This window comes from Sinohyriopsis cumingii, chromosome 4, assembly GCF_028554795.1.
Source record: "Sinohyriopsis cumingii isolate HCF-2022 chromosome 4, ASM2855479v2, whole genome shotgun sequence".
Classification (NCBI taxonomy): Eukaryota; Metazoa; Mollusca; class Bivalvia; order Unionida; family Unionidae; genus Sinohyriopsis; species Sinohyriopsis cumingii.
The window spans coordinates 108,858,941-108,874,816 of NC_142964.1; the positions used below are offsets into that span (position 1 = coordinate 108,858,941).

The 15,876-nt window shown below is 34.0% G+C and overlaps 1 pseudogene; it reads left to right on the forward strand.

Moving 5' to 3' along the window:
• LOC149801856 (dual oxidase 2-like) overlaps window positions 1-15,876 on the forward strand; it is a 67,795-nt pseudogene that overhangs the window by 40,272 nt on the left and 11,647 nt on the right.

The window sequence follows — 15,876 nt, forward strand, 5'->3', positions numbered from 1 at the left end:
CGAATCTCGTGCTTGCCAATGTGGGTATGTGACAAAGCTTATTAGTATTTTCCCGTCGGTCGGTTGATCTTAACGGGGTTTGTTCCTCCACCGATTATCCTGGCCACCATGTATAGCCTATGTTACCTTGAGAATCATTTTAAACCCGCAAAAAAAACACACACACACTAATGGACACACAAACGCAACAAACGCCCATATATATATATATATATATATATATATATATATATATATATATATATATATATATATATATATATATATATATATATCTATATCTATATATATATATATATCTATCTATCTATCTATATATATATATATATATATATATATATATATATATATATATATATATATATATATATATATATATATATATATATATATATATATGGGCGATTAGAGTGTGAAAGGGGGAGACAGGTATTTCCGTATGGGTGCATTTTGAGATCTTAGTTGTAGATACTTATATACAGATTTTTTAATTCTACGAACATGACTGGGTCCTTATCCACTTGTGTCATGATCACAACTGAATAAATTTATCGTTAATCATACCTGTTTTATCGATTATATATGTTGGTGTCATTAATCACTGGGCCAAGATTATGCATGGAGTTGATTGCATACGAGTTTAAACTTTATGGGTCAGCCACGTTTGTCGAAATACCGTTATGCTCAGATATTGGATGCTTAGAATATCAATAGGCATATGAATTTAATGTTACTGTCATCTAAGTATGTATGTATGTATGTATGTATGTATGTATGTATGTATGTATGTATGTATGTATGCATTTATGTATTTATGTATGTATGTATGCATTTATGTATGTATATATTCATATATATATCGCAACTTACATGATTCCTTGTAACGTAGGTCCCTGTCCACAGCCCAAACAGCTAGTTGCTGACGGAAACGAGACGTTGAATGGAACTGAAGTAATCGAGAAATGCACCCCTCTACAACACTACGACTATTTCTCTGGAAGTGAAGTGTCCTTCGCTCTCACCTTTGTTGGACTCGGGTTCTGTATACCCAGTAAGTGAGCGCCCATGTATCACGTTTCATTTATTTGTTTACTCGCTGTTACGCAACGACCGATATGAGTATTAGATTATTTTATTTTTAGGTTGTTATTAGGTTGAGAAAAATAATATATGTTGATATCTCTTTTGAAAGTTTCGATTCCTTGTTTCCTTGATAGTTAGCTAAATAGATGGGTGGGTATTCGTTGATAGCTAAAAAGATGAGTGGGTATATATTTAGGTAGGTATTTATCTAGATTAATAGTTATGCTATCAATTGACTAATGTGTCAGCCAGTTATTTAATATGCTAGTAGATCAGCAGCAATTCATCCAGTTAGTTATTTTATTTAGATAGGTTATCAGTCATTCGGTTACTTATTTGTCTGGTCGCATGAGTTCTGGTTGTCATATTTTGGGTAGAAAACACGTTATACCGTCGGTTTCGTTCGAGTTTCTCTTACTTGACAACAAGTTAGCATCATTTCTCGCATAAGTAGACAAACTATATACGCCTGCTGAATCTGAGGTTTCTATTTTATTTCATGCAACTGACGAAAGTACTCGTTATATTTGGTTCTTCTTATAGTTTTAGATAATTTATTTGCAGGAACCATGTACGATATAAAGTTGTATCCATAATATATCTATAGAAATCCGAAAATCTATCACTACCCCAAATTCTACTCAGAAGAACACAAACATACAACAACAACAACAACAACAACAATAATAATAATAATAATAATACATTATTGTTACTTTATTATCATTATTATCATTATTATTATTATTATTATTATAAAACTAGATGAAGGATACTAACGACTAGAAATAGCATTTTGTTGTAACACATTTACATTTATTTTGGATAAATTATTTAACTGCAAATATGTATCTTCCCAAATATGAAACAACTTTTTCAGGATTTCACTACTCTAACGATATTTATGTAGACACTTGCAAGCTTGTATATCAAAACTGTACTCTTCCTTTGTTGCCTGTATGAACTTTTTTCGGATTTCTTACATTTGATACATCAGTTTTATTATATACGTGCAGTTGCTATTGGAGTCCTTATCGTGCTGGCTAAATGTCGTCAGAGGAAGCTGCAGGCCGCAAGACGGGTGTTCCTTAAAAACGACGATGACCCTAACACCTTTCAGTGTAAGAGTGAATTATATTTCTCTATCACTTACCTAAAGATCCATTTTAGACTTGCCTTTCACAGCGAAATGCAATTTCCGGTTCTCTGTTCTTTATATCGTTACCGGTCCCTACAGAACACTAAATAACCCGTATTCAGAAGCTTTCCATCAAAGGTTGCGGCTAAATTATGTTATCTTCCACTACCACCACTACCCACCGACTTTTCATAACACTGTCCATTCCATCCACATCCGATAAATCAACACAATGTACTAGACAATGTACTGAAAGATTTATAAATATAAGTCTTTTCGGTTCTTACTAAACAAATCAAACAAGAACAATAAATATATATATATATATATATATATATATATATATATATATATATATATATATATATATATATATATATATATATATATATATATATATATATAAGAAAAATAAATTAACTCATAAAGCCACTTAAGTTCTCACAAACGTACATAGCACACTATACAAAACATCTGGGGGACACACACAAGCACGCACACGCACACAAGCAAACAAACACACACACACACACACACACACACACACCCGAAGTCAGTTATTTGGCACGGCTCCAGACACATCACTAGCTACAACAATCCAAACTCTCTCATGAGCTAATGCAATGCTGGCAAAAGATAACTAGAAAGGTGGTATGTCAAATTCATTTCTTCATCTTCATTGGTTTTCTTCACAGCAGTCGTAGTAATCGATGGGCACCACATCCCTACGTTTTGGGGGAATTTATACTTGAATTCTATGCAATTCTAAACAAATTACGATCGTATACTTCTGACGAAATAAATTAGAAATAAGTTCTCTATTTTCGATACTTGCAGATTTGAAAGCGAAAAAGAGAGTGAAATTGAAATCGGCCGCATTGTTTTCTTGATTGGTGCACGAGAGCAAGACGCCTCAAAATATGTGTGATCTAGTGATTTGTCATTTTGATTTTCAGAACACTCTAAGTGAACCTTTGGTTAATGTTCCGCCGTTTTCCTGATTTCGCATTTGTTTCTATTTCTAACTCCAAACGAGAAAATTAATAATTAAATAAAAATTGGCATAATGTGTGTATACTGCTGTAATCAATAACACCAAAATTTCATTAAAGCGCCTGATGTATGCAAGCAAGGAGTGTATATATACGCAACAGAAGCTACCTAAATCTTCAAACATAATTGTTCATAAAATACTTCATTGTATTAGTCAGTAATCTACCAGAATTATTAGCACAAGCAACGCTCTACCCCCTTATTGACAAAATCTGAAAATACTAGCCCTATCTGGAAAAGAGGAGGGTACTAAATGGTTTCTAAGTTCAACTTTGATAATATGCGATAAAAAATAGATACTATTTATACAAAACTCATGCTTATGGACAAAGCATATTATGTCCTCGTTGGATTGCAAGTATATGAATATACAACAATGTTCTATTGAATGGCTCATAAAAGCACAATATTTGATGCAGTCTAAACGAAAATGCATTGATGTCTCTGCTCCACCATATGAACAATTATTGACTAATGACGAATGGTTTTTCGAACAATAATTGCTTAATGAGCTACAACGTAGAAACATTCTTGAATATAAAAGTTGTATTAATCTCTCACTTATGCAGTATTACAACAAAACCAGATCTAGACCACAATTCAAGTGTAAATTAATATATGAAAGGTTTATCCTGGCCTCTAATGGGACAATACCCAAAGTCATATCATTCCTTGAACGAAGAACTGATATCTGTCTGCATTTAGTCAATTACAAACCTACACATTTATTATCATGTAAACACGGGTCATGCTACAGTACATTTTGAAACAAAGTGTTTATCGTTATATAGTTGTATGTTTGAAGCGTCTCATTGAAAGCCTTTTTAATTATGTTTCTTCTAAAATTCTAGCATATGACTAAACTTTCCTTTTAGCCAATACGCAATTTCTTTTTTTTTCTAAGACACGATTATTTATGCTTCAATTTATTTTTGTTTGTATTTCACCTTTTTCATATTGATTGCTGTTTTGTAAGCACTGCTGTCTACTCGATATAAGGAAAATCAAATAATGTTCATTCAAGTTTCAGATTAGAATTGGTTTCAATGGTTTGGTGATTATTTCCAGCGTTGACTGTGCTGAGACGGAGCTTTATCAAGATTTAAGCTAAGCTGTTTATAGGAACTCACATACCTAGAATCTGTATCATTCATTATATATAGTGGCTAATTTACCCATATAGTTTTTTAATGTGGTCATTGATTTAGTTTAGTTAGGATTAAACTGTACTAACTATGAATCGGACCATATGTTGAACTTGTCTATGTCTTGTAAATCACAAGCAGCCAAAGCTGGATTTTCCACAATTATTGACAAGAATTTATCATCAGCAAATACCTTTATTGTGGGTTGAGTTAAGTATAATAAATTAGAATTAAAAATTGGTCTGAGTAGATCCTTGACAAAGAAAAGCTATGACAATGTGCTCATCTGAAATGCAACATTATATAACAGCATTTGGAGTCCTATCAAAAATATATTTTTTAACCATATCAATAATCTACCACCGATTCCTATACTTCGTATTTTCTAGAGGATACTGTCATACCAGAATGTGTCGAAAGTATTATTAATATCATAACATACCACTTAATATCATTTGCATCGCTGTGTTTCTTGCAAAGGTCATTAACAACACCATACAACTGTAAAAGAGCTTATATTTAGGTGTTAAGGCAGATAGAACATGATTAATTAGGCTGTTGGTAGTAAAATAGTTATACGAATGCAAGGTATAACAATGTTTAACAAGTTACTCACACAATTTAGTAGAGGAACAAGTCCATTACTAAAGATATATTTGTCCCCACTTTTTGTAGGAAATATGATGCTTGGAACAAATCGATCACTATATTTGACAAATGTAGCAATAACAGTTGAGCGGCCTCCTTAAATGTCATAAGGTTACTCTCATCTGGAACCACATGCCTTGCTAATGTCTTGGTTTGAACGTGGATCTTTAAATGTATTTATGCTGTTGTGAAGACTATGAATTGCAACATCAGAAAGAGATTCAAAAGGCAGGATGATTGAAGTACCGTTGAGAACGTATTGTTCAAAGAAGTATTTCTGCATCAAGTTGCCTTCATTTCCATATTTAGAGTGGCTAATGACTACATCTTGAAAATTTCCCATGCTTAACAATTTGATTCCACAGTGACCGAATGGACGGGACCTAAAGAAGGTGAAAGAAAAATCAAGATCAAGTTTAACCTGGGCAGAAAGAAGATCCATATCACGGACATTCTTAAGAAGCCGCTACGATTGATAGATTTGGGCCTAAATACAGAGAAGATTCATATACGTGAATCTGACGACAGACAGAGAACGCTTATATCCGTTCGCGTGACAGGAGAAATAGATCTGGTAAGATGGTTAAATTCTTCATTTTAATCAAGCAAGCAATTCCAGTTTTTGTTTGTGGGGTAGTTTGAATTTTCCCTTCGACCTGACATGTAAAGGTTGGGTTAACAATTTCTCGTGAACCATTCACAAGGACTGTAATAGAAATAACTTAAGTTCACATTTCAAAGACACTTTTCTTTAATCGTCAACAGCATTGGTGTATAGTGACTTGAACGAGACTAATGTTTACAGTTTTGCTGGGTGATGTTTTTGTTCTTTATGAAATATTTGATAAGATAAATATACCCTAACTTTCGCGTGTTTCGATAGCACTTATTTTATGTAACTTCAAATGGAAAGCTACATCCAACGAAACTGACAAATTTCACTTATTTTTTTGAATACTGTTAAGAGGAAATAGTTATGACCGAAAACGCTTTTATAAGCACTGTTTGTCACATTGGCATTCAACTATGAATTATAGTAAATACAATATTACCGTCACTGTTTTTCGAGAGATTTCTGTATATCATAAGACATTAATTGATTGAAATAAGTGTATGCGTTTGCTTATTATATAATGTCACATAACAGAATTGTTAAAAGACAAGCAATTTTTCCTTTTCAATTTAAATAGACATAATAAAATTATGATATAGTATGCACATTTTCCTTGTGCCTGGACCTTATTTAAAAAAAAAAAAAACATTTTTTCATGTTCTACTTTGCCATAGAGTTAGCGGGAAGATCACATCCGTACAATCAGATATACTAGCTGTGATAAATTGGCACTATTTAATAGGTACAAAATGTTTGCTATATTGATACCTCAAACTATTGTAACCACAAGTAAAATAGGTTTGCATATGGACTATTTTAATACATACATTAAAGTCATTATATCCTTTACATATTTACAGATCCTTCGATTTGCAGACGAAGGTTACAGAGACAAGTTTGTCTGCAAGCTTGAAAGTTTCCTGCAGGAGGTCGGAGTAAGCAGCAAAAGGCTCAGGTTTTCTGAAGCCATAATACTGAAAGACGCAGAAACAAAGGAAACAAGGAAAAATTTACTGGATAATTTTTTCAGAATGGTGTGCTTACAGGTATATTTCACAATCATTTTATTAAGAAAGTTTTTGTCCGTTTTATACATTTTCAATTTCCATTTACACACATTCGTTGTAAGATCAAAGTAAAACAGGTAATACGTTTTAAACTGAGCTAAACTAAGGAAATATCTAAATTTTCTAGATGATAACGTTTGTTTTATTTATTATCTTCAAGAGATGATGTTTTTGAATTAGAGGAAAATACGTTGACAACGGTTTCGCATGAAATGACTGGACTCGAAAGGAAAATATTTCTTACCGCAGGATATATGTAACTTTTTTTTCTCAAACTTTGTTTCACTAAAAATAATCTTAAAGCACTTGAAAATGGATTGTATCACTCTGAATAATTTATTTTTCCGGCTTGTTATGTTATTACTTTCAAGATCAATATTGTTTACTTCAAACTACAAATATAAGTTATGTGGACCTTTCCGTACATACGGTTGCTGTTTTCTATTGTTTTGTAGGAGTCTCAAGAGGAAGTAAACCTTCAATTAGATTCCAAATTAGCCAATGACATCCCAATAACTCAATTAACTCGCACCGAATTCGCCGATGCTCTAGGACTAAGACCCAACTCTACGTTCGTCAGAAACATGTTCCTCATAGCGGATAAAGATAAAAATGGTTTTGTCAGCTTTCAAGAATTCATGGACGTGTTTCTGATACTAGCCAGAGGTAAACACACCTTCTTTTATATCAGCTCCAAAGCTTTTGTCGTATATTTATATTTTGTATATTTATATTTGGTGTATGCCAGTGCTTCGTTTCGTGTTTCGTTTCGTACAGAACTTACCTTGTATCACATTTTAATACTTCTATAATTATCTTTCACTGCATTATGTTAATTATTTATTATAGTATTTCTCATCCCTCTCTAGAATAGACAATCCGAAATTTACTTGGATGATATAAATGACACATATTGGAAATATATATCAGGGTATGACAAATAGATCCATGATATTAAAATTATATTTTATTGAAGTTTGTTATTTCAGTTTCATAGATTGATATTATTCTTAAAAGTAGCAACATTAATTCCCGCAGAAAGTTTCGGTCTCCAGCTATGTTAGTTTCTAAGTCGTTTACAAGTATTCAGTTCACGGTATTTGTTTGGGGATCAATTCAGACATTTTATTACTTTCTCAGGTAATGCTGAAGAGAAGACAAAGTTGTTGTTCAATATGAATGACTTAAGGGGGAGAGGATACTTGACAAAGGCAGACCTTGAAAACATTATAAAGTAGGTCACTTGCATGTATATATGCACAAATACACAAACGTACACGTATGATTTAATTTACTGATAAAATAACAGTTTCAGTGCTGGACCACTTTCCTTACTCCTTTGTGAAAAACGAAAACTCCCTAGAACCTTACTGTCTTTAATATTGCACGAGAACAAAGGCATCTATATATTTTTATGCATTAGTGATATTTTCAGACCTAGAGTGGTTTCTTTGATATGTCTGAAAGATAAAATACACCCCTTAATGTTACAATACCTAGACCATTTTCCTTACTTTCTTACTGTTCATAGATACATCAATAAAACGTTGTCAGGAAAGTCAATACGACTGAAAATGTAACAAACATTTATATCTGATAAAATGAGTTCTGCTCCATGGAGATCTCTATAGCAAACAAAATTATAAACATTATGTTCTCATCATCATAAGCAGTGATAGATAATACAATATATCTACACTGTTTTACCGAATGAACAGAGTAAATCAATCTGTATCCTGACTTGTAATGATGATAATAGTACCGGACACTAGTTGTTTGAAGTTATTTGCTTGAAAATCAATAGTTAATGGTTTGAGTCTAACTTTTGCCACAATATTAATTATATATGATTAAGTACCACATTTGCGCAAATAGATTTAGGCATAAAACATTGCACAATTGAATTTTAAAAAAAAAAACACAAATTGCTTTGTTTGTGGGTTTAAAGCAACCTAGTTCTCAGAATTACATGGGAGAGTAGCTGGTCATGTACTAAGCAACCTCGTAACACTATTATAACAAACTATTTCGGCTTGCATAACAACAACCAGTCTATAGTTTTCTGCTATTCGTGGTAGTTATAACGAAACTGCTCCACTGTTGGAGACATTTATCTACGATCTGTGATCACAATATGTGTCCCGCTTATCGTATACCGATAGTAAATGTGTTACCCGGCTCTAGTGCGTCTGCCACACAGTAAAGATTTACTATGTACTATTTGTTTGCATACATTGATTAAACACATTCTTAATAGGAAAACTTTGTTAAGCCGAGAAGTGTATTGTTTATGTTGTGTCCGCCTTTTGACAGTGAAGTGGTGCCAATCTATGTACACAAAATGTATGTCATAGGCAAGCATGACATTGCAGGCCACTTGTATGCTAATCGATAACTGTCTGCGTTCATTGCTTGACAAACATGCCCCAGCTACCAAGTGCAGAGTATCAATTCAAAAGTGTTCTCCATGGTATAGCAGAGTTAGGTACCAGCTTTTCACTGCTAAAAGAGACCGCCGTAAAGCTGAGAGGCTCTGGCTTTCCACCAGTCTCATTGTTCATAAGCAAATCTATGAAGTCGCTAAGACGAATGTCACAAATATAGTCCATGCAGCGAAATCAGCCCACTACACTACTAAGATCATGGAAAGTTCCAGCTGCAAAGAGCCCTTCGAGATTACTAACAAGCTAATGTCAAGGAATAAATCAACACCACTTCCAACGACCTTCGCTCCAGTCGACCTTCCGGACATGTTTGCAAATTTCTTCCGTGACAAAGTACAAACCATTAGAGATAAGCTTGACATCACAATTTCAATTGACTCGTCGTCACCATACAGATGGGATACAGAATTTGAGCGGCAACAATTAGCGGCATTTGAACCTGTCTCTATGGATTTTGTACGTACAATCGTGATGAAGTGTGCACCAAAGTCATGTGAACTTGATCCAATTCTAACATCACTGCTGCTTGAGTGCTTAGATCTAGTATTGCCTTCACTAAATAATGTTATTAATACCTCTCTCTCATCCGGGGAATTCCCATCATTTTTCAAAACTGCCATTTTAAAGCCTCTGCTGAAGAAACCAACACTAGACCTTAACGATTTAAAAAACTACCGCCCAGTTTCTAATCTCCCATTCATATGAAAAATCTTAGAAAAGGTTGTTCTATCCCAGCTTGTATCTCATCTAAATTCAAACAGTCTTTTTAGCAATGTACAATCTGCATATCGCCCTTGCCACAGTACTGAAACTACTCTTCTAAAAGTAGTTAATGACATTCTCTCTGCGTTGCATAGCGGAAAGATTACAGTCCTCACCCTCCTTGATCTGTCTGCAGCATTTGACACAATAGACCATAATATATTACTTCACCGTCTCCAACATGTATTTGGCATTCATGATACAGCCTTACTGTGGTTCAAGTCCTACTTGGTCAACAGGACACAAATTGTATCGGCAAATGGAATACACTCCAGCCCAGTTGATCTATGTTGTGGTGTTCCACAGGGGTCTCTTCTTGGACCTGTTCTCTTCATTATGTACACTCAGCCGCTCTCAAGTGTCATAGATCATCATCCAGTGTCTCACCAATTGTACGCTGGTGACACCCAAATATACAAATCTAGCCACCCAGCTGAAGTTGATGCTACCATCGAAGGTGTAGAGAGGTGCATTTTTGATGTGAAATCATAGATGACATGGAACAAGCTACAGATGAATGATGATAAAACTGAGGCCATTCTGATCACAACACAAAGACTTATTCATTTACATCCTTTACCTCAAACAATAAATATCAGCAACGCAAAAACAATTAAATTCACACAATCAGTACGAAACCTAGGTGTTACTCTGGACAGTACTCTTATATTGCACCATCATGTCATGAACATATGCAAGGCTGTATATCTTGAGCTGAGACGCATCAGCTCAATTCGCAAATATCTTTCAGTTGATGCCACTAAAACTCTTGTGTGTTCATTAGTACTTTCAAGACTGGACTATTGTAACTAAATTCTGTCTGGTTCATCTCAATATCTACTCCAGAAACTTCAAAAAGTTCACAACACAGCTGCTCGGATCATACTTAGAGTACCACAATCAGAGCACACCTCCCCGCTACTCTGTACCCTACACTGGCTATCCATTCGATCCAGAATCAAACACAAAATTTGTTCTCTGTGCTACGTTTCACTGTCGGACTCTAGTCCAACATACCTATCCGATCTCACCCATGTCTACACACCAGCAAGATACTTACGCTCCTCTTCTTACAATCGTATACTCATTATTTCCACTATGAAAAAAAGTCATATCGACAGCGTTCTTTTGCATACCAGGGCCCAGCAACGTGGAATGAATTGCCCACTAAACTTAGACACAAAGACACAGAGATCACATTCAAGAGGGCTCTCAGAACTCACCTATTTCGACTGCAAGAACAAGCTTAAAGACCTAATAATGTTTCCTACCTGAAATATTCTCAGAATGTGTTTTTATATTTTAATGTTTTTCTAATTTCATGGTGTTTGTTTTTGTAATAATATTATTATATTTTTTTATCTTATAGGTGTTGTCTAATGTTGTAAAGTGCTTAGAGCTTCTAAAGATTAGGCGCTATACAAAGTCCTCATTATTATTAATTATTATTATCATGCAGTTAATGTTTGGACCTCAAGGAAATTTACATTCTTGCCCATGTTTCAGAGCAGAGTCTACTTGATTTTCATTAATTTTCAAAAATACCGATAGCACTGGTCTCACGACTTTAAACTTGATTTTGATTGTCTTTGAATCACTGTACGAGATTTAAAACAAAAATAAGAACAAAATGCATAACTCTCTGACATCTACACTCCTATTCTTCTGCATTGTTTGCTGTTACAGACATGTAATTTGGCATGTGTTATTTTGTTATGTTTGCGAACATTAAATAATATATAAATGACTAAACTGAAACATTTATTTTCACAACGATCTAAATAATGTCGTTCTGGCTCATCAATTTCTAGGTCAATACAAATATTTTCCAGTATTAGCAACAAACTGAAATAAACTAGTTGACACATAATATAGTTAAAAGGTTGAATTCCTGTAGAAACAGCCATATAAAGTTTCGCAAACATAACCGTTTTACTGTTTTATTTATTTGTCTTGTCCATGTTTTGTATTTGACTTTGAAAAAGGCTCATTAAAGAGTCGAAAGCGTTCAAGCTAGCTTGATACTAGTTTTGCACTGTTCGTTGTCAGTTTCTTGCATTTATATATACAAAAGCTCATTCGTGGCCCATTAAATGTTGACTGGCGTTTACTTGAATACGTACGAAATCATCCCAGTCATTTAAATCCATCAGAACTACAAATGTAAAGAAACTTTGATTACTAGCTTACATGCTGTGGATTGGAATAGCTATGAAAGAGAAAATGTTCTTTTGGAATTTGGAGAACTAATCTGCATATTGTACGTTTCACTGTTCGGTTTCATCACACCCATTATAGAGATAAAGGAGGGTTGAGATAGTGAAAACCGTATTGAACACTGTATATTCCCTTGTCAGTTTTGATGATATGTTTGATGAGGTTAATTATGAATTTGACAGACAGGACCATACTTACGTTGTATGTTTCGGTGTATCCAGGTCGATATTGGAGCTGTCCGACGGCAAACTTGGAGATGACCAGGTCAATATGTTGATAGATAATCTCTACTCCCAAGCTGGACTTCGGAGCGCCGACATTATGGGTTTCGATACATTTAAGCAAATCTTTGCCTCAGACGAATATGAAAAGGTTTTCGAGAATGCAACTCTCAGACTTGACGGTAAGAGATAATTTTCTAATTGTATCTTTTACAAAACATAATTCAACTGTAACGAATATACTCTCTCTCTCTCTCTCTCTCTCTCTCTCTCTCTCTCACACACACACACACACACACACACACTGGGTAGCTATCTAGTAACACGACATAAAGTGTTATCATCATTCGTTAAGAGAAATAAATGGAGTTGATGTGCTACTACTTGGTGTTGTGTGATTTCAAGGTGTTGTGTAATTTCAAGGTTGTGATTTCAAGGTGTTGTGTGACTTCGTGATGTTGTGTGATTTCAAGGTGTTGTGTGATTTCAAGGTGTTATGTGATTTCGTGTTGTTGTGTGACTCAAAAGTATCAGGCACTAAAATACTAATATTTACTTTTGTGCCAGAACAGCAGAATACTACATATTTCTCATCATTTTTACGACTTCAGCCGAAGGGTCAGTGTGAAAAATACATAGAAACTATTTATTTCATATGTTCATTTAAATTAATAATGTCCTCATTGACTGTTTGGGATTAATACATTAAATTTTACTTACGTGAATTCATTTAAAGTCATGGAAGATTGCATTATTGTGTTACATGAGGACATTAATGAATATTGGAAATTATCAGTATCATTTTATATTTCTTTACTTTTGAAAGGGCATTTAGTATTTTTTGGTTGTTAATTCACAGCCCTATAAGAGTCCTTTAAATTTACACTTTGTAGTGTAGATAAATGCATTGTTCTTGATTTTACTTAAATTGTTGCTTTCACTTCCTTTCAGTTGCACTCTTTAAGACCTAAAGTCGTAGCTCTGTATATTTTGAAGTAGTTTGAACAAACGTGACATTATCATCAACGGATTTGTCCAGTATCATACCATCTGAATTCATTGTCACTATTGAATATACATTTTAGCATCGTTGTTCCCCGTGCTTTGTTAATAGTTCTCATACAAACTTTATGCAACATCGAATCATATGAAGAATGTACATGAATTAAACCAGATTTGAGTCACCTCACAAATATATTGATCATGGTAACATCCACAGCTTAGAATATCAACACGAATGTTTGTACTTAATCGGCCATATCTTGTAAAACTGCTGAATCAATATGCATAACATTTTTGTAAAAATTGCAGTTTAGATTTTATATTCATTTAAGGTCCATTGGAAGAAAAAAGAGCTTGTCTTACATTAATATGATGAAGAGCGACAATTTGTTGTCCCTACTTTGTTTTCGTGATCACTGTTACGTACATTTCTGTCGTCTTCATATCACATATATGTGAGATCGTCCTGTGCATCACGTCATCAGTTCATGCTTATATGTAGGTTTCATACCTCACTTTAGTCCAAGAGGTATATAAAAGAAACACAACACGTGATATATAATAATACCCATTTCACCCGAATAGGAAACGAGAACGTTTCAATCGTTACTCGTACATAGAGTTATTTCCTTTTTTATGTCATGATGTGGATTCAATTGCCTAGGGCCTAATCTTAACATAAATTCCATAAATGTGTATATGTCCAATTGAAATTGCAGTCATTTTAACTTCTGCACGAGATGGCAATAATTCCCAAAGTCTAGTAAAGACGATGTAATGAAACATATCCAAACACATAATGTTGTCCAACAGAAGAACGGATGTACAGCAATTGGTTTGTATATACCCGTACTCTTGCAAATGGCACTTGATCTTACGTCATTTGAATTTTGTATTATACCTGTATAGAACGTGTTCTTTGTAGCTATAGGTAGTTGAAATTCTTCACAAATGTCTTGAGAAACAAGCTTAAAGAAGCCTCGGTTTAAGGTAGAAGATTTCGTTATTGTGGTGTTTTTTTCCTTCTCTTTGTTTAAAGTGGCTGTTTGCTTGTTTTGTAAGGTTTTCTGGAAGTCTTGGCCAAAGAGCCAAGAGAATCGTTGCTGCTACAAATCTACTGAATTCTTCTTTTGTGAACGTTAAACAAAGTAAATATGTAACGATTTCAACTGTTCACTTTACAACTTTAATACCATCAATGTTGGTTGAAATCATGAACCTTTCAAATATGGATGAAACCTGCAAACAATTATTCACACTCATTTCTGGAAGAGAACTATTTAATCTAATTCAACAACATTGTGTAGATTGTGTTACTTAGATAAATAAATATGATTTGTTGACACACATGGCATTTGCATCAACACGTATATGTGGTAATCTCATTTTACCCTCAGATACTATATTAAAAGAAATGTAAATCACCGAACGAATTATCAAATGGCATTTGTTTACTCTTATAAAATAGTTTCATATCTTTTATCGTTGTACTTTTCAGGAGAAAGAAAAACAGGACATCTGGCCAAAAGATTCCAATCCAGACGCAAGACGTTTATCGATGGATTCGCGTAAGCTCTGTCTTCCATTTCATTGGAGTTTCAAACAGTTAAATATATAATAAAACATAATCACATAAATATTGAGAATCAAGCCTTTCATCCATCTCTCTCTGAAATGTATACAACCAGATTGAGCAATAAATACATCCAATAGTTAGTAAATTAGATACCCTCAGTACAAATGACTAAAGATTGCCTGTTGCGATAGATTCCTTTCACTTTTAATTAAAATTATAAAGCCATTTAACACTATAAAGTATTTAAGACTTGCCTAGAACTGTTGTTGTCTTTGGTCATAATGTACGTTGTTCATTTTAATACAAATCAGATATATCTTTTCCTATTAAACAAGCCAATATCATGTAGTGATTAATATTGCATCGTGCATTTTGCTGCCACTAAGTTCAGTTCCTTTACATATAAGCTTGAAAGTGTTTATTAACTGACAGTGATTGGTCAGAGAAATGCACACACAAATTATGTTTGCATGCATTTTGTTAACTTCGATAGATCATTTTGTTTTTAAGCCGTGGCTTTGACAACAACGATTCATCACATGCAGCGTTATCCCTCACGAAATCGCAGGTGACGATCACAACCAAGCACAAAGAGCATCCGAAAACAAAGTGGGAGAAAAGAAAGTTTGCTTTTTTCAGCTGGGTAGAGAACTACCGTCGTCAGATCTTTTGGGTTACCATCTACATTCTCATTACCGTAGGAATCTTTGTAGAAAGAGCCCACTGTAAGCAAATTGAATCTTGTCACATTTATTCTTAAATGAAGCTAGTAAACTATGAATATGAGTATACAAAGACAGGGAAAGTACTGCACGACCGTTACGAATAATGTTTACAGAAAATAAGCTTGAATATCAATAAGGAAGGTATTTCGTTAGTAATACTATGACCATTAAATGCCAGATCT